The 19,321-nt window shown below is 27.2% G+C and overlaps 2 long non-coding RNA genes across 4 annotated transcripts in view; both read right to left on the bottom strand.

Annotated features, from left to right (window-relative positions):
* Positions 1-4,178, bottom strand: part of LOC126839490 (uncharacterized) — a 28,725-nt gene extending 24,547 nt beyond the window's left edge. The window contains exons 1-2 of one of the 2 annotated variants that reach the window (XR_007685894.1): positions 3,552-4,178; positions 1,690-1,899 (exon numbers count right to left, since the gene is read on the bottom strand). This is a non-coding gene — a long non-coding RNA (uncharacterized LOC126839490). Of the gene's footprint in view, positions 1-1,689; positions 1,900-3,551 lie in introns of those variants that run through there. The other variant, XR_007685893.1, reaches the window with a different exon arrangement.
* Positions 4,179-12,536: 8,358 nt separating this feature from the next.
* On the bottom strand, positions 12,537-18,167 carry LOC126839492 (uncharacterized). Of its 2 annotated transcripts, XR_007685897.1 has the most exons (3): positions 17,783-18,104; positions 17,039-17,064; positions 12,537-12,746 (listed from the first exon to the last, which is right to left on the bottom strand). It is a non-coding gene; the product is annotated as an uncharacterized LOC126839492 (long non-coding RNA). The 2 variants fall into 2 exon arrangements; XR_007685896.1 differs by lacking the exon at positions 17,039-17,064 and having other exon boundaries at positions 17,783-18,167.
* Positions 18,168-19,321: the final 1,154 nt, after the last annotated feature.

Genomic DNA, 19,321 nt, shown 5'->3' with positions numbered 1-19,321 from the left:
ATGTCAACTAACTGGGCATCGGTGCCCCTGGCATTGTCCCGTATGTCTGTTGTCTCCCCTACCTATAATGGCTTACATGCTGATCGGGGTAAACTGCTAATAATGCATATTTGGAGGCGAGTGGTAACGGGCGGCTATATGTGACCGTTACAATTTAAACAGTTAAATGCAAATCGATCTACCTCAAGTGAATGAAATAGTGTGTATTATTATTGATCATAGTTGTGATTATCATATTTAATATTAATTAATTGTGATATGACCTATTACGGAAATCACACTGGTTCAAGAAATTAGAAAACTAAACATAATATATTGTGGAAATAACTATATTTTAGTTAAACGATTAAGGTAATCTAATAGCCTTTACCTAATATTGTGTTGTAAAAAAATGCATTTTTATTTATTTGCTGACAATACACAAACGTGGCCAAAATGATTGTGTTTTTTTTTAAGTCATAATATTAGACATTTTTCAAATAGATTACGCCTATTCAAACGTATAAGTTATTAATTATTCATGAATATTGTGCTCTTCTGTAAGTTATAAAAAATTAGTTGCGAATAATCCTAACCGCTTGAATCTTAAATACTCTATTTGGACAATTGACACACCCGCTTATCATAAAAATTTGTCCTTAGTAAATAAAAAAAAATATTAATACACATAAAATTTTCAGTAAAATTTCAATTTTCACGTAAATATCTATATTTGTTTTCTACATATAAATTTAGTATACACCTAAAGTTAGTTTATATTTACACATAATAATATTATAAAAGAATTACTACTTTCCAATGTTTAGAAATTGTGACATTAATTTTGAGGTTTTCTCGTTGAACTGACGTAGATGTTTAAGACGATGTCTTTAGCTAGAAAATACATAAGAAAAAAACGTTAGGACATTTATTCATTCGTGAAATGAATAAATCTTGTTAACATATATTAGAAATCGTAATAAACGCTTAAATAAAAAATATACTAAATAAAGATAGATGTTACACTACCGTCCAACTTAATAATGATTTTGATGTTCTATAAATTAGCTTTAAAAATATTTTTTTTCCAATTACGAAAAATGCATATAAACAGCTTACAACATACAACATAAACACAATCAAAGTAGATCTAATTAACTATCCCAATTTTAATTAAATTAAGATTAAAACTTTCTGTGTTCAGAAATGTGTAAATTATGTCCGAACTGCAATGTGCAAAAAATGTAATACCAATATAAGTCAGTTTTAATTATTAAGCGAAAGACATTTGATACATCTCTAGTTCTAAGTAACATTTTCCATTTCCAAACATTTCATATTTATTATAATATTATATTATTTTTTATTAACGAATAACGTCATTCTATTTAAAGTAATCTTATAGATTATACGTAGAATTGTATTGTAAAAAAAATGCATTTCTATTTATTTGCTGACAACACACAAACGTGGCCAAAACGACCGTGTTTTTCAAGTCATAATATAAGACATTTTTCAAATTGATTACGCCTATTCGAATGTATAAGTTATTAATTAGTTATGAATATTGTGCTCTTCTGTTAATTATAAACAATTAGTAGCGAATAGTTCTAACAGCTTAAATATTAAATACTCAATTTTGACAATTTACACACCCGTTGACTATAAAAAAATTGGCATTAGTAAATAAAAATATATTAAAACACAACATTTTCAGTTATAATATTTTAAGTTTATTGTAAAAATCTATATTTGTTATCTACACATACATTTATTTAGTTGCCTTTAATGTATAACACATAAAAGCTAACATAAATAGTATTACAAAAGAGTTACTACTTTGCAATATTTTGAAATTTTGACATTATTTTTGAAGTTTTATCGTTGAACTGATGTAGATGTTTAAGACGATGTCTTGAGCTAGAAAAAAAAAAAGAAAAAAACGGTAAGCATAATTTAAACATGGCAAATCACATTACATACGAGAAAGGCTTGACATAACCACATCAATCTAAAATTAAAACTATTTCTATATCTTTGAAAACATAAAGTTTTGTGATTGTGTTATAAATTATAGTATAGATAATTTAGCAAAACTTGTGGATTGCAATGTACAGTTGAGTTATATAATAAAAATATTAAAAAACATTTTTTACTGCGAACAATTTTAAATAACCGATATTTTAATAATTTCTATGCTCCAATTAACATAGTGTAGTTTGAATACCAGTGGAAATGTTAAAAAAGTTATAATAACTCATGATTTGGTAAAATTATTCAATAATAGTTATTATAGAAGGTGTACTGAAATTTCTGTAATTTTTATTTAAATAAAATCAAAAAGTAAATTATTTTTATATCATAAGGCTATAAACATTTAACTTTATTTTATTGACATTTTTAGGGCAAACCTAACAGAATTATATGTAAAGAGGTACAAATATTTACCAAATGAATTATAACAATATGTTAAATACTAAGTACACTACATTAATAAACTATTTACGATCAACAATTAACTTAAACCCAATTAAATGTTGCTTAGTTACGGTCGCAGTCATTAAGCTATTCCTTATTTAAACAGTTAATGAAATGATCATGTTTACACGTTTCAAAATTTGATAGCGCATTACTTTAACCTTTTCCTTTTATTTATAGCTGTATCCAAAGAGATACAATAACCTTATAGTATAATAATTAACAATTTTTTAAATTAATAAAAAAAATTAGATATATTTAAATTGTTTTGTTTCATATCTGACCTAACCTACTCTTTAAAAGTCATCAACATCCGAAGTTTACATATGGTACTCAAATCTAAATTAACAATATATATAGATATAATTACATTTTTTTCTTCCAATGAGTATCTATTATTTTAATACGGTAAATAAAATAGCAATTTTTTTTAAAACTTAGTGAAAAGTTAGATTTTGCCACAATAAAAAAATCGCATAAGGTCCAAACCCAATTTTTTTTTTTATTAGAAAATTATCCAATTTGTACAGTTAAAAAATTTGTATAATAAGCATATAGTTAAAGCTCGGATTTTAATGACTGCTTTGTTGATGTCGATGGATAAATAATAAACGTTCGAAATAAAGCATTTTTAGTAAAATATTTTTTTTTTATTATAAATAATTAAGTAACTAATGACTCAGTACACAGAGAGAGACTTTAAAAAATTGGCAGGGTACACAAAAGACTGAGCGGTGAGAGAACTTGACTACCCTCATTGTGGCCAACGTGTTGAAATGTCAAAATATTCAATTGAATACTTTTATTGAAGTCAGATAAACATTTTAGCTGACTTGACATAATTTAAATAACATTTTACTTAGGGTAATTATTTAAAAAGGTATTTTATTTATCAGTATAACATTGAATTATAATTATTTTGATGGTGTTTTCAAATTTAAAAGAACAGTGACAATTAAACAGTAGAAAAAATATGCAAAGCCATCATCAACATGCGAGGTTTACATATGGGTAATCAAATCCAATATAACAAAATATATATAGGATCGTAGTGCACTTTTTGAAATAAATAAATAGCGTTTTTTAATACTTACCATTTTTCAATTGAGCTTTTTCTCGGGATTCACAGGCATTAGGATTACTGGATTAAAGAATTTACCATAACACCGACAATAGTCATTGTTGGAAGATTCGCATACTCCTCGAATTTCTGAGAACGACCCACTGTACTGGCTACGGCATAGACCCCAACAATCATCCGGGTTACAATAAGCGTTCACGCCGTTGAAAGCGAACGCCAAAACCAAAAAACATACCAAAACCGCGTACTTAGAATTCATGGCGACGGAACGGTGTGAGAAACGACTTTACAATATTAATACTTGTATTTGCTTCGAATGACTTGTTCGGCGGTATCTACGCCTATTTATATTATGTAGGTTTCTCCTGAGTCATGGATATATTTTAATACACACATAGAATCAAGTTGACCTCAGTAACCCACAAGTGCAAACAGTCGGTTTATCTGTCTCGGAGTGCTGACAAATGCCTACGCATTTAATTAATGTTAAAGTGTACCACTACAAAGATCGAAAAAACTAAAAGCTTTTGGTTTTGTACTTATTTACCTCAACCGAACACGCAAATTTTCAATACATTTGAAATGGATTTTTAATTCGCAATAGATAATAGGATAGATTTGATGATGAAACAAATTCTGATATTAAAGTCCATTTGCGTAAAACGGATTTAAGAAATGATAAAAAAAAATAATTGCCAATAAATCAATAGCTTTGTTTAAAAAACTATTGTATAAAAAAAATATGCTAAGCCATCAACATCCTAAACTTACATATGGTAATCAAATTTATTATAACAAAATAGAAAAACAGGATCAATGCGCTCTTTTTGGAATAAATAATTATCGTTTTTTATTACTTACCATTTTTCAATTGAATTTGAGCTCACCAGCGTTAGGAATTAAGACTGATACATCTTTCAATTTACCATAACACCGACAATAGTCGTTGTTCGAAGATTCGCATACTCCTCAAATTTCTGTGAGTGGCCCACCATACTGGCTACGGCATAGAGCCCAACAATCATCCGGGTTGCAATAAGCGTTCACGCCGATGACAGCGAACGCCAAAACCAAAAAACATACCTAAACCGCGTACTTAGAAGAATTCATGGTGACAGAACGGTGTAAGAAACGACTTTACAGTTAATAATTGTATTTGATTCGAATGACTAGCCGGCCGGCCATTTTATATGTAGGTTTCTCCAGAGTCATGGCTATATTTTAATACACACATAGAAACAAGTTGACCTCAGTAACCTTAGAGGACGTTCAAACATTCAGTTGATCTGTCTAGAAGTGACCACGCATTTAATTCAATTAAGCGATTTTATTCAATTTTATCACTTTGATTTATAATAATTCTTGTAGACCTGTGACCTCTCCGTTTCCTCATTGCTTTGATTACATTATGCCAATACTCTACTGTAGTAGTCCTCTCGGATAAAATCACTTTCAAATTAACGCTTTGATGCTCATTTGTAAATACAGAATCTTCATTTAAAACTTTCTAACTTTGCTGGTTTATACTGTGCTTGGTTTGGACTGTACTGGCTTGAAAATACTAACTACCGATTTGCATCGAAGCGTTTTTCGAAAGCGATTTTATCACTTTCAGATTTAAAAATTCCTGTGAACCTGTGACCTCCCCGTCCCCAATATGCCCCGACCCAAATATGCTCCGTCCCCTTATGCACCGACCCCACTGTACTGTTTTTTTTTCCTTTTTGACAGAATCTTGTAGTCTTTTACGAGTGGCTTCTAAATTCCTCTTCTTCACGTCAGGATTTTCCTACCGTTTTTTCATATTTTTTAACATTATGATATTGTGATGTAATGTTTTTGCAGGATTTAAATGTACAACTCCTTTTCTTTACTTATCTTTTTCTCTTTCATCAGCGCAATATTCTTTGTTTCCTCTTAAATCCCGTATATGTTGAAGGCTTTTATGGGCTCGTTTACTTTTCCTCCCCATGTTAACATAATGAATTTAAAAAAAAATATGCCTAAAATAAAAAATTAAAAAATTAACTATGACACATGAAATACAACTCTAGACGTCAAACAACTTTATTACACCACATAACAATATGATTAATCCATATACACAACAATTTCCATGTATTTATAAAGCACATATATTAGATTAATAGAAGTCCTGACATTATTATTGTAATTTTCTTGACTTAAATACACATTTTTATAGTGATGCAAATAGTTTTTTTAACGTCATCATAAACATGTCTATAAAAATTCAAATACATACCCATTTATAATAGAAGCATACCGTCAGACATAATTTATGATAGTATTAATAACAATAATTGCAGGTATATAACAAAGTTATCATAACAAAAAGTTGCACACGGGTATAGATGAAAAGATTACATAAATGTTAATATTTACCTGTAACATTTAAAAAACAACAACAACTTATTACATAGATTCATTTCTTTAATGTCAAGTAATCCTCCAAAAAATTACAGTCCACAAAAGTACCTTTTTTTGTAAATTTCTTAAATGAAACTATTCTTTCAATAATATTAAACATAGCACTGTTATTTATAAAAACCAAAAGCTCAAAAAAATGACAAAAACACTACTGAGTTATAAATCTTAGTAATGTAAACAAAAAAAAATCATTAAATCATACAAATTTGTTTGAAATATTAAAAAATAGTATCTGGAAAATTGCATTTTACATTGACTAATAATATACAATATGTAACTGTAATGTAATGCATAAAGATAACAATTAGAGACGATGTGCAATAACCTCTATATTTCAACCATGTTATTACCTACACTGTGTACGTATAAACATTCAGTTTTGAGGTTTAATACGTTACTTCCCTAACCTATACCTAGCATACAAGACATAAATCATGACAGATGTTTCTAACACCAACTTAGTTCTGACTTCTGTCATAAGGTAACATCATCACGAAATGGCTGCAAATTAAAATTAAATTGGTTACTTAAATTAAATTCAGTCATTCCGCAAAAAGTTCAAGTCCAAATCGATTTTATATCAACTGTGACTTAATAAAATCCATACCCAGTTAGTTATATTCTGTTGACAAATTGTTTTTTATTAAATAATAAAAATTGATAAAATAAACATCAACTACGTCATAAAAGTTAAGATAGTAGCAGATGCTATCGGTAGTGTAACATCTATCTTTATTTAGTATATTTTTTATTTAAGCGTTTATTACGATTTCTAATATATGTTAACAAGATTTATTCATTTCACGAATGAATAAATCTCCTAACGTTTTTTTCTTATGTATTTTCTAGCTAAAGACATCGTCTTAAACATCTACGTCAGTTCAACGAGAAAACCTCAAAATTAATGTCACAATTTCTAAACATTGGAAAGTAGTAATTCTTTTATAATATTATTATGTGTAAATATAAACTAACTTTAGGTGTATACTAAATTTATATGTAGAAAACAAATATAGATATTTACGTGAAAATTGAAATTTTACTGAAAATTTTATGTGTATTAATATTTTTTTTTATTTACTAAGGACAAATTTTTATGATAAGCGGGTGTGTCAATTGTCCAAATAGAGTATTTAAGATTCAAGCGGTTAGGATTATTCGCAACTAATTTTTTATAACTTACAGAAGAGCACAATATTCATGAATAATTAATAACTTATACGTTTGAATAGGCGTAATCTATTTGAAAAATGTCTAATATTATGACTTAAAAAAAACACAATCATTTTGGCCACGTTTGTGTATTGTCAGCAAATAAATAAAAATGCATTTTTTTACAACACAATATTAGGTAAAGGCTATTAGATTACCTTAATCGTTTAACTAAAATATAGTTATTTCCACAATATATTATGTTTAGTTTTCTAATTTCTTGAACCAGTGTGATTTCCGTAATAGGTCATATCACAATTAATTAATATTAAATATGATAATCACAACTATGATCAATAATAATACACACTATTTCATTCACTTGAGGTAGATCGATTTGCATTTAACTGTTTAAATGAATTAATCCAGTATTAATTATCATATTTTTACTTTTTTTTTAATAAGATTCATACATGCAGTAATATTGTCCATACATAATAATACTAACTAAATATATATATTTTCTGAATTTAAAAGACATATACAATTTTTCACTTAAACTATTTTTTTTTCAAATAACTTTTTAATATAAATACAATTTTGTTTTACAAAAAGAATTTGAGAAAAATTCAGATCACTTTTTATAAATACATTATGAAAAAAAAAATGAAATTTCTTATTAAATCCTATGAGATATTAAGTGGTTCACCATAAAATAGTCACTCTGTATACGTTCAGTGTTAATTTTATATCGAGTTTGAAAATCAATTCACCTTGTCTATTAAGTTAAATCGTTATCACACGTAAAAGTGTTATCACAAAAATAATATTTAAAAAAAAGTTGTGCACGTTGTAATGTGCCTGGGGACTAAAAGGTTTAAATTAAAAAAACAAATTTCCAATCAGTGAGGAAACGTAATCTAAATGTTTATTCCCCTTAAGGTTTCCATCAATAATAACATCTAAATATTACATACTTGATGTTTTATATATAACACAATTGTTATGGTTTGTAGTGTCAAGTTATAACGTTGGCGTTCGTGTAGGAACCTATAATGCCCGACCAACTTGTTTTACTATTAATCGTAGTCGAGAATCCCAACGGTTAAAAAAAATTATAATCCAAAAGGTAGAATTTGAAGGGAACGGGATGCTAAGATAGTTTTTCCGAAAAATAGTATTATTGTATTGATTAGTAGTAAAAATATAAAAAAAAACTGAAATTCTTCCACCCTTGACTATTTACCGTCGTAATGAATACCGAGTATAAGCACAAAATAATATGTATATCATACACAAATAAAAAAGTATTGTTTTTTTTGGTTCTGTATAAAAAAAAAAAAATGGTGATCATTTTATCTTGAACCACTCTATATCTCATAGGGTTTAATAAGAAATTAAATTTTTTTTTTTTACTAAGTTTTTATACAATTTGATCTAAATTTTTCCAAGTTTTGTTTTGGTTTTTACCCCCCCCCCCTACTTAGTTCTTTTGGTAGCAAATTTTGAAACATAAATGGTAACGCATAAATTTCATTGACTTTTTTAATTGAGAACTATGTACTAAATACTTTGACTAGTTGATAACCAGTTTTGAACAAATATTTTTAAAGTTATACGAGTTTAAAAATTACGATGGGAGGGGAAGAGCGCGCAGATAAGTGTAATACTACACTCTAACTTTCCACCTGCTCTAAACTTGAAACTTCAATAATTTTAAAAAGAGTTATCCAAAACTGTTTGTTGACCAGTCAACAATTTTAGTACATTTTTTATTTGGGAAATGGGTAAAAAGAAAAAACAAATGTGAACAATTTAGAGATCATATTATTGTATGAAAATATTATGAAAATAAAATAAAATTTCTTCTTCCGTTTGTCGGATCGACAGGAGCACAACTGGACGTTTAATGTACATTTTTAGTATCAATATTAGATTACAAAAGTCAAAAGCCCTAAATTTCGGTATTTTAGTACGAGGTGTTTAATGATTTAAGAAAGGATGTTTTACTCTCCCAAGTGGTTGTGTACAGAGAAGATGTTCAACTAAAAAAAAAAAAAAAATTGTTTTATCAATATTTTGAGTAAAAGTTCAGTAACGAATGAAGAAATTTTGTCGTAACAAGTTTTAATATTACTATAATATTGTTATGATGTGTGAGTGGGTATGTGCACGCAGAATTTAGACTATTGTCTAAAAAATTTGTATTCATAAAACTTTAATCAAAACATACATTTTAGTTAAACTTTTATTTTTTTCATCTAAAATAAAAGTTATCTTTACAAAAAAATTCAATTATGATGCAAGATCGTTATTATTTGACTGCTCAGTACTCAAAAAAAGTCTCTTCAACTCTACTTATATTAAATTAATATTATATCATCATTTGAAATTTAAATTTTTAAAATATTTTAAAATATTTTAAATGCATAGGGGTCATTCCACGTGAAATCACTTAATGGGTGTGCGACTATACTTCAAAAATGTTCATGTCATACATTCTTTATAGGTCCTTAATGACTCTGTAATTTAACCGTCGATAGTGGTATAGACATGCACAGTTAACATTTTAATTAGGTGTATTTTAACCATATTAAACAAATTATGTGATTCTATTTTCTAACCACATTTTTTTATAATTTTTAACCCTGACCAATTTATTATTTTTTTGAATTTTTCAAAAACTCTTTTAGGGCCAAAAAGTTAAAAATTATAACCAAATAATTTATTCATATAAAATTTAAGTTATGTTATTTTGACCACTATCATCTTTGAACCAATCAATTTTTTTTTGTTTTTAATTTATGGCTTCAAACATGGGTATTTTACAGAAATCTTGCTTACCTAATTTAATGACCCAAAACACAAAATGTGACTGAACGAAAATTTTCCAAATTTATGCAATACTTACTTATAAGTGAGTAGAACATTTGGTAAAAGTTTGGTGATAGAGTAATTATTTTATTACCAGTTATAAAGTTTCAAAATTTTTTTAAAAAATTTTGTTGTCATTAAGGACCTACAAAAAATGTATGTTAAAAATGTCAAACAATTTTTAAGTATAGTCGCACACCCACTACGTGGAATGACCCATAGTATAGTAAATTTATTATTAAGTTATATGTTACATTTATTATTAATAAAAACATAAAAGCCTAATACTTTTTTCATTAAGCTTATGCATAAAAATGGTTTATAATAACTGTTAAATAAAAACTTTTATAAATCCAGTTAGATAATAAAAGTTATGAAAATAACAGTTTTGAATTAACTTTTATCGAAAAAAGTAAAGGTTAAAAAAAATTTTTTATATGTCAACATGAATAAGTAAAAGTTAAATTTATGTATAAAGTACTGACTGCGCACTCGACATTACGGTGTAGAATGTTATCAAAACCATCTATTTGAGGAGCATGAACCTAATATTATGTATTTTCTTAATAAATACCTTAGTGATTTAACTTAATACTTGTTTAGCTTAAATAATTATTTCACAAAGAAATATTTGCTATTAAGTAAATGTTTAATCGACTTGTTTGAGGTTGGTTAACTGAAGATACATAGAGCAACCAGATATCTATCTTATACAGATATAGATATAGATCAAGGTACGAATGTATGTAATAAAAGCAAACCCTGTATTTCTTTCCACTCGTGAAAAGCTGGTTTAATAATTTTATCACTTGTAATAAATTATAATAAAATATCAAATGTATTATAGTGATTAAAAAAGAACATAATGTATGGTTTAGAAACGACACGTAGTTAAAATAAATCAACTCAATATTAATAATTAGATTATCATTTTTTATTTGTTTCTTAATCTTATTATTCTAAGTACAGCAAACTTGGCATTTTTTTTAATAGGAACAAAAAAAAATACAGGGTGTTAATTTTATGGTGAACCACTCGTGTATCATAGGGTTTAATAAGAAATTTAATTTTTTTCCATAATGATGTCAGTACCAATTAATTAAACATTTTATTATTTACTTTTTACTCCTTTTTAATTTATGTATAAAATGTGTAATAATATTATATACTTATACAATTGTGTCCCTATAGTGAAAGTTCAATAGTTGTTTTTTATTAGTATTTTAAAGGATTTTTTACTTTTGTTATAACCGCACGTATAAAAATAGACAATGTTTTGGGCAAACGAGTACAATAACAAATGTCAACCAAAGGTTGGGTACTACCTATTCACAAAACTATAAACACGTCCTAAAAAGATAAATTTTTAGTTATTATTCCGAATAAACTCAATTAATTTGTATTTAAACTTCATAGATTTTATAAACGCGTGCAATAATTGTTTAAACAGAGATATGGATTTATTAGCAAACGCGCAAAACGTTTCAAAACCAAAAACTTATTTATTTTAGCTTCGGTGCAAAGCGAGCAGGTATTGGTTTTACTCTGATGTGTGTTTTTTTTTATCTGTATACACTGTAACTTTTTTAATACTGGACCAATTCCTTCGAATAGCAACTCTATAGATCGCAATTTTCATCTAGTTGGTACTTTGAACGGGGGTAAAAGTTGAAAAAGTTTAATTCTTCACAGACGAAAGTTGAAAAAACAAAAAAAAAACCGTACGAGTTTTTAAGTTAGAACTTTTACTGGCTATAGCTTCGAGAAAATGAGTCGGATCGAGTTGAAATTTATAAGAAATATTTATTTGGTATGCCCGCGCACGTCAGTTGTATCAAATTGAAATTTTACCCAATGCCCACCCCCCTAAGGGGGGTACAAGTTTTTTTGTTTTTCGGGGTTTTTAGCCATAATTTTAAAACCTTTGGGTTGAAAATTTGCCAGTAGTTGGAACTCATATGTATCCATAACATATTAAACGGAAAAAAAATTCGGCACTATAGTTTTTTTTTAATTGCCGGAAAACTGTGTTTTCGCAGATTGCGTATATTTTATCAAAAAACACTTAAAATCTTAAAGAAATTGTTATCAAATCATTAAAACAATTTTATTTATATCTATGCAGAATGATATATTAAGTTTTGTGCTCAAGTAACACTTTTGACTTTAGGTTTACACAAAGTTCAATTTTTTTAAGTACAAACGCGCTCTACTAGATGTGAGAAACGAAAAAAAAAAGTATCATTTTTTGTTCTATTGGCATCATCGTGTGTACGAACGGCGTATTGTTGCGCGCTCTTATCTGCTACTAATCAGTGCTAATAATTTTTCAAATTGATTACGCCTATTCGAATGTATAAGTTATTAATTAGTTATGAATATTGTGCTCTTCTGTTAATTATAAAAAATTATTAGCGAATAGTTCTAACAGCTTAAATATTAAATACTCAATTTTGACAATTTACACACCCGTTGACTATAAAAAAATTGGCATTAGTAAATAAAAATATATTAAAACACAACATTTTCAGTTATAATATTTTAAGTTTATTGTAAAAATCTATATTTGTTATCTACACATACATTTATTTAGTTGCCTTTAATGTAAAACACATAAAAGCTAACATAAATAGTATTACAAAAGAGTTACTACTTTGCAATGTTTTGAAATTTTGACATTATTTTTGAAGTTTTATCGTTGAACTGATGTAGATGTTTAAGACGATGTCTTGAGCTGGAAAAAAAAAAAGAAAAAAACGGTAAGCATAATTTAAACATGGCAAATCACATTACATACGAGAAAGGCTTGACATAACCACATCAATCTAAAATAAAAACTATTTCTATATCTTTGAAAACATAAAGTTTTGTGATTGTGTTATAAATTATAGTATAGATAATTTAGCAAAACTTGTGGATTGCAATGTACAGTTGAGTTATATAATAAAAATATTAAAAAACATTTTTTACTGCGAACAATTTTAAATAACCGATATTTTAATAATTTCTATGCTCCAATTAACATAGTGTAGTTTGAATACCAGTGGAAATGGCAAAAAAGTTATAATAACTCATGATTTGGTAAAATTATTTAATAATAGTTATTATAGAAAGTGTACTGAAATTTCTGTAATTTTTTTTAAAATAAAAACAAAAAGTAAATTATTTTTATATCATAAGGCTATAAACATTTAACTTTATTTTATTGACATTTTTAGGGCAAACCTAACAGAATTATATGTAAAGAGGTACAAATATTTACCAAATTAATTATAACAATATGTTAAATACTAAGTACACTACATTAATAAACTATTTACGATCAACAATTAACTTAAACCCAATTAATTGTTGCTTAGTTACGGTCGCAGTCATTAAGTTATTCCTTATTTAAACAGTTAATGAAATGATCATGTTTACAAGTTTCAAAATTTGATAGCGCATTACTTTAACCTTTTCCTTTTATTTATAGCTGTATCCAAAGAGATACAATAACCTTATAGTATAATAATTAACAATTTTTAAAATTAATAAAAAAAATAGATATATTTAAATTGTTTTGTTTCATATCTAACCTAACCTACTCTTTAAAAGTCATCAACATCCGAAGTTTACATATGGTACTCAAATCCAAATTAACAATATATATAGATATAATTACATTTTTTTCTTCCAATGAGTATCTATTATTTTAATACGGTAAATAAAATAGCAATTTTTTTTAAAACTTAGTGAAAAGTTAGATTTTGCCACAATAAAAAAATCGCATAAGGTCCAAACCCAATTTTTTTTTATTAGAAAATTATCCAATTTGTACAGTTAAAAAATTTGTATAATAAGCATATAGTTAAAGCTCGGATGTTAATGACTGCTTTGTTGATGTTGATGGATAAATAATAAACGTTCGAAATAAAGTATTTTTAGTAAAATATTTTTTTTTTTATTATAAATAATGAAGTAACTAATGACTCAGTACACAGAGAGAGACTTTAAAAAATTGGCAGGGTACACAATAAGCTTGAGCGGTGAGAGAACTTGACTACCCTCATTGTTGCCAACGTGTTGAAATGTCAAAATATTCAATTGAATACTTTTATTGAAGTCAGATAAACATTTTAGCTGACTTGACATAATTTAAATAACATTTTACTTAGGGTAATTATTTAAAAAGGTATTTTATTTATCAGTATAACATTGAATTATAATTATTTTGATGGTGTTTTCAAATTTAAAAGAACAGTGACGATTAAACAGTAGAAGGAATATGCAAAGCCATCAACATCCAATAATCAAATTCAATATAACAAAATATATATAGGAACGTAGTGCAAATTTTGGAATAAATAAATAGCGTTTTTTAATACTTGCCATTTTTCAATTGATCTTTTCCTCGGGACCCATAGGAAAAGCATAAAATGTTTGTGGACCTATGGGTTTACCATAACACCGACAATAATCATTGTTGGAAGATTCGCATACTCCTCGAATTCCTGTGTACCCCGCACCGTACTGGCTACGGCAAAGAGCCTCACAATCCCACGGAACGCAATAAGCGTTCACGCTGTTGAAAGCGAACGCCAAAACCAAAAAACATACCAAAACCGCGTACTTAGAATTCATGGCGGCGGAACGGTGTGAGAAACGACTTTACAATAGTAATAATAACTGTATGTACTTCGAATGACTTCCCTGCCGTACCTATGCCTATTTATATGTAGGTTTCTCCTGAGTCATGGATATATTTTAATACACGCATAGATCAAGTTGACCTCACTAACATCATTAGACGTGCATATAGTGGGTTTATCTGTCTAGGAGTGCTGGCAAATGCCTACGCATTTATTTTAATTAAATAAAACCGAATGTCTTAAGTATTTCGTTTTGAAATTTTTTGCGCGTTTTGCTAATAATAAATCAATACCTTTGTTTAAACAATTATTGCACGTGAGTATAAAATGTATGACGTTTATAAAAAATATTAATTAGTTCAAAGAAAATTCCAAAAAAAAAAAAAATTGGCCAGGGTTAAAAACAGCCAATTTTTTTTAATTTGTATAGGACACAGAATCCCATCATTTTTTCAAAAATATGGTTAATGAACCCTTAATTAAAATTTTAACTGTGCAGTTTTCATGCCTATATCACTAATCTAAGTTGGTCGATTGACATTTTAGATTTCCACACAAACGTGTACATTATAATAACTTAAAATATCATACTATGACTAAAGATACATTCTTAGTTTCTTTCTCTGAGTATAAACGGCAAATAATTTAATTAGGAGATAAGCATGATCCACTTGAGTGATTGTTATAACACTATAGACCATAACAAGTGCATTAAACATAAACCATCAACAAGTCTGAAATATATTAATGTTATTATTGATAAAAATCTAAAAGGGAATGAACATTTAGATTACATTTCCTGACTTATTCAATACTTGTTTTTTTAAATTTAAATCATTCAAATATGTATTAAATATAAATAATCTAAAAATAGTATATTCGTGAAAGAAATAAATCTTGTTAATATTAATCAAAAACGTGGTAAACGCTTATATAAAAAAATATACTAAATATATATATATAAGTCAGCTTAAAATATTAAGCAAAAAATAATTAATTAGTTATGCACAATCTCTAGTTCTAAGTAACATGTTCCATTTAGTAAGTAGGTAAATTTTTGTTTTTTAGTAAATTAGGTCGTTTATTTATATGCTTAAACTTTTTTTTATAATCTATAATTTTTATAATTCCTATGTTGTTAATATTATAATCTAGATATTGAACTCACCGTCCCCTATACAAGCTATGCATATTGAAGAGGTCTGAGGTATAATTTTGTCTCGATAAAATGATATTTTCTTACAATGTATGTTATTGACAAGCGTAAAATTGTAAAAGACTACAAGTATCAAGTAAATACACATGTTAAGCAAACAGCTCATTTCGTTCCGCTACCATCCATTATCTGTGAATTTTCACTTACAGAAACTGTAAAATATTTGTAAATCTTAATCAGCGAACCAGTTCTTACTTAGATTTGTTGTTTTACTAAATCACTGTTTTTTTTTTATAACAACTTCGATTGTGTTACGGCCTATGATGGAAATCACACTGGTTACAAGAAATTATACTAAAAATAGATTATACTATTTTTTTTTTTTTTGAACGATTAACGTTATTCTATTTAAAGTAATCTTATAGCCATCATTAAGTCATAATATTTGATATTTTCTAAATTAATTACTTCAATTCAAACGTATAAGTTATTAATCGCTTATGAATATTTTGCTCTTCTGTTAATTGTAATAATTAGTAGTGAATACTCTACTTTGATAATTTACACACCCGTTGACTATAATAATTTGTCCTTAGTAAATAAAAAAATATTAAAACAAATAACATATTTTTCAGTAAAATTTGAGTTTATTGTAAGTATCATTACTTTTTATCTACACATAACTTTATTTAGTTACCTCCAATGTGTAACTCAATAAAGAAAACTATAAAGTATTACAAAAAATTACTACATTCCAATGTTTAGAAATTGTAACATTAGTTTTGAGATTTTCTCGTTGAAGAAGATGCTTAAGACGATATCTTGAGCTGGAAAATACAAAAGAAAAAAAAACGGTAAGTATAATTTTAACATGACAAATCAAATTACATTCGACATAATCACATCAATCTAAAATGAAAACTATTTCTGTATCTTTTGAAAATAAAAAGTTTTGTTATTGTGTTATAAATTATAGTATAGATAATTTAGCAAAACTTGTGGATTGCAATGTACAGTTGAGTCATATAATAAAAATATTAAAAAACATTTTTTACTGCGAACAATTTTAAATAACCGGTATTTTAATATTTTCTATGCTCCAATTCACATAGTGTAGTTTGAATACCAGTGGAAATGGTAGGTTTCCAACTATTTAGTTAGAAAACTAAATAGTATTACAAAAGAAAAACTACTTTCTAAGAAATTGTGACATTAATTTTGAGATTTTCACGTTGAACTGACCAAGGTGTTAAAGACGATGTCTTAAGCTAAAAAATACAAAAAAACAAAAACAGTCGATTACAATGTACAATTGAGTGGTATTATAAAAATTATAAAATACACCCTTTTGGGCAAACCTAACAGAATTATATGTGAATAAATACAAATATTTACAAAATAGTTATAACAATATGTTAAATACTAAGTACGCCATATTAATAAATTATTTACGATGGTTAATTAACTAAAACCCAATTAATTATTGCTTAATTACGGTCGTAATGATTAAATTATTCCTTATTTAAAAAGTTAATTTTACGATTCAGTTTACAAGTTTCTAAGGTTGATAGCGCATTACATTACTCTATTCTTTTTTTTTTTAAAAAGCTGTATTCAAAAAGACACAATTCCCTTTTAGTAAAACACTAAAAATACTAAAACTATTACAAATTAGATATATTTAATTTTTTTTGTTCCAATGGGTATTTATTATTTTAATACGGTAAATAAAATAGCAATTTTTTTTTAAAAGGGTATTTTATGTATCAGGATAAAATTTAATTTTACTCATTTTGATGATGTTTTAAACAACAAATTTAAACATCAAGTTTAAAACAACAATGACGATTAATCAGTAAGAAAAAATGCAAAGCCATCAACATCCGAGGCTTACATATGGTAATCAAATCCAAAATAACAAAATATATATATATAGGACCGTTGCGCTCTTTTTGTAATGAATAAATATCGTTTTTTATTACTTACCATTTTCAATTGAGTGTTCGCTCGGGACCTATGGGATAGAAAAATTGTGGATGTACGGGTTTACCGTAACACCGACAATAGTCATTGTTCGAAGATTCGCATACTCCTCGAGTTTCTCCGAACACCACCCCACTGTACTGGCCTCGGCATAGACCCCAACAATCATCCGGGTTACAATAAGCATTCACGCCGTTGAAAGCGAACGCCAAAACCAAAAAACAAACCAAAACCGCGTACTTAGAAGAATTCATGGCGACGGAACGGTGTGAGAAACGACTTTACAATAGTAATAATAACTGTATTTACTTCGAATGACTTGCCGGCCGTACCTAAGCCTATTTATATTGTGTAGGTTTCTCCCGAGTCATGGATATATTTTAATACACACTTAAAATCAAGTTGACCTAAGTAACCTCATTAGACGTGCATATAGTTAGATTATCTGTCAAGGAGTGCTGACAAATGCCTACGCTTTTAATTTAATTTAACAAAACCTAAGGTTTAAAGTATTTCGTTTTGAAATCTTTTGCGCGTTTGCTAATAATAAATCAATACCTTTGTTGAAACAATTATTGCACGCGAGTATAAATTGTATGACGTTTATAAAACAAATTGATTGAGTTACATCGGAGTACTACTAAAAATGTATCTTTTTAGAACGTGTATATGTAGGGTTTTGTGAATAGTAACCAAGAGTTGATGATTATTATTGTACTCTCTTGCCCAAAATATTGTCAACTTTTATACGTACAGTTATAACAAAAGATTTTAAATCTTCTGAAATACTGAAAAAAAATAACTATTAAACTTCCATTAGGGTATTAGGTATACATGTTTTTTGTGTATTTAATACAGCGTTTTGTGAAACATACAAACAGTGATTAAATATAATTAACATGTAGGTTATAGGTATGTATTGTGTTATTTATATTTTGTAGGTAATTAAAACGAAGCAGATCTAGAAAAATCTAATACTCGTTGCGTGAGCATTTATAAAATATATGATTTTGATAACATTCTGTGCCGTTATGTTGTTTGCGTAGTTAGGTACTTAATACACATTTTTTGGATGCATTAAAAAGGTATAAAAATAAAAAATAAATAATATGTTTAATATATTGGTGCTGACATGGGCTTGTATCTATTATTGTATTTATTGTGTGTATAATAAATCAATCTAGTCCAATCTGGTCTAGTCTGAATTTCTGCGTGCATACAAGCACAAAACATCATAACATTATTATAATAAAATTAAAACCTGTCACGTTATATTAACTTCATTCGTTACTAAACTTTTACTCAAAATATTGATCAAACAAATTTTTTTTTTTAGTTGAACATCTTTAGGCACACGCAATTCTTGGGAGAGTAAACTTTCTTCAATAAATAATTTATAACCTCGTACTAAGTATTGAATTTTAGGGCTTCTGACTTTTGTAATCTAATATTGGTACTGACAATGTACATTAAACGTCCAGTTGTGTTGACATATAATCTAAATTTTTCACAATTTTTTTTTTATCTCTTTATCAAATAAAT

Source organism: Adelges cooleyi, unplaced genomic scaffold, assembly GCF_023614345.1.
Source record: "Adelges cooleyi isolate 19-005CV unplaced genomic scaffold, UGA_ACOO_1.1 ACOO_flye_CR_arks_rails_tigmint_CR_PRNA_306, whole genome shotgun sequence".
Classification (NCBI taxonomy): domain Eukaryota; kingdom Metazoa; phylum Arthropoda; class Insecta; order Hemiptera; family Adelgidae; genus Adelges; species Adelges cooleyi.
The sequence above is the reverse complement of the archived record's forward strand: the minus strand, read 5'-3'. Positions and strand labels throughout refer to the sequence as shown.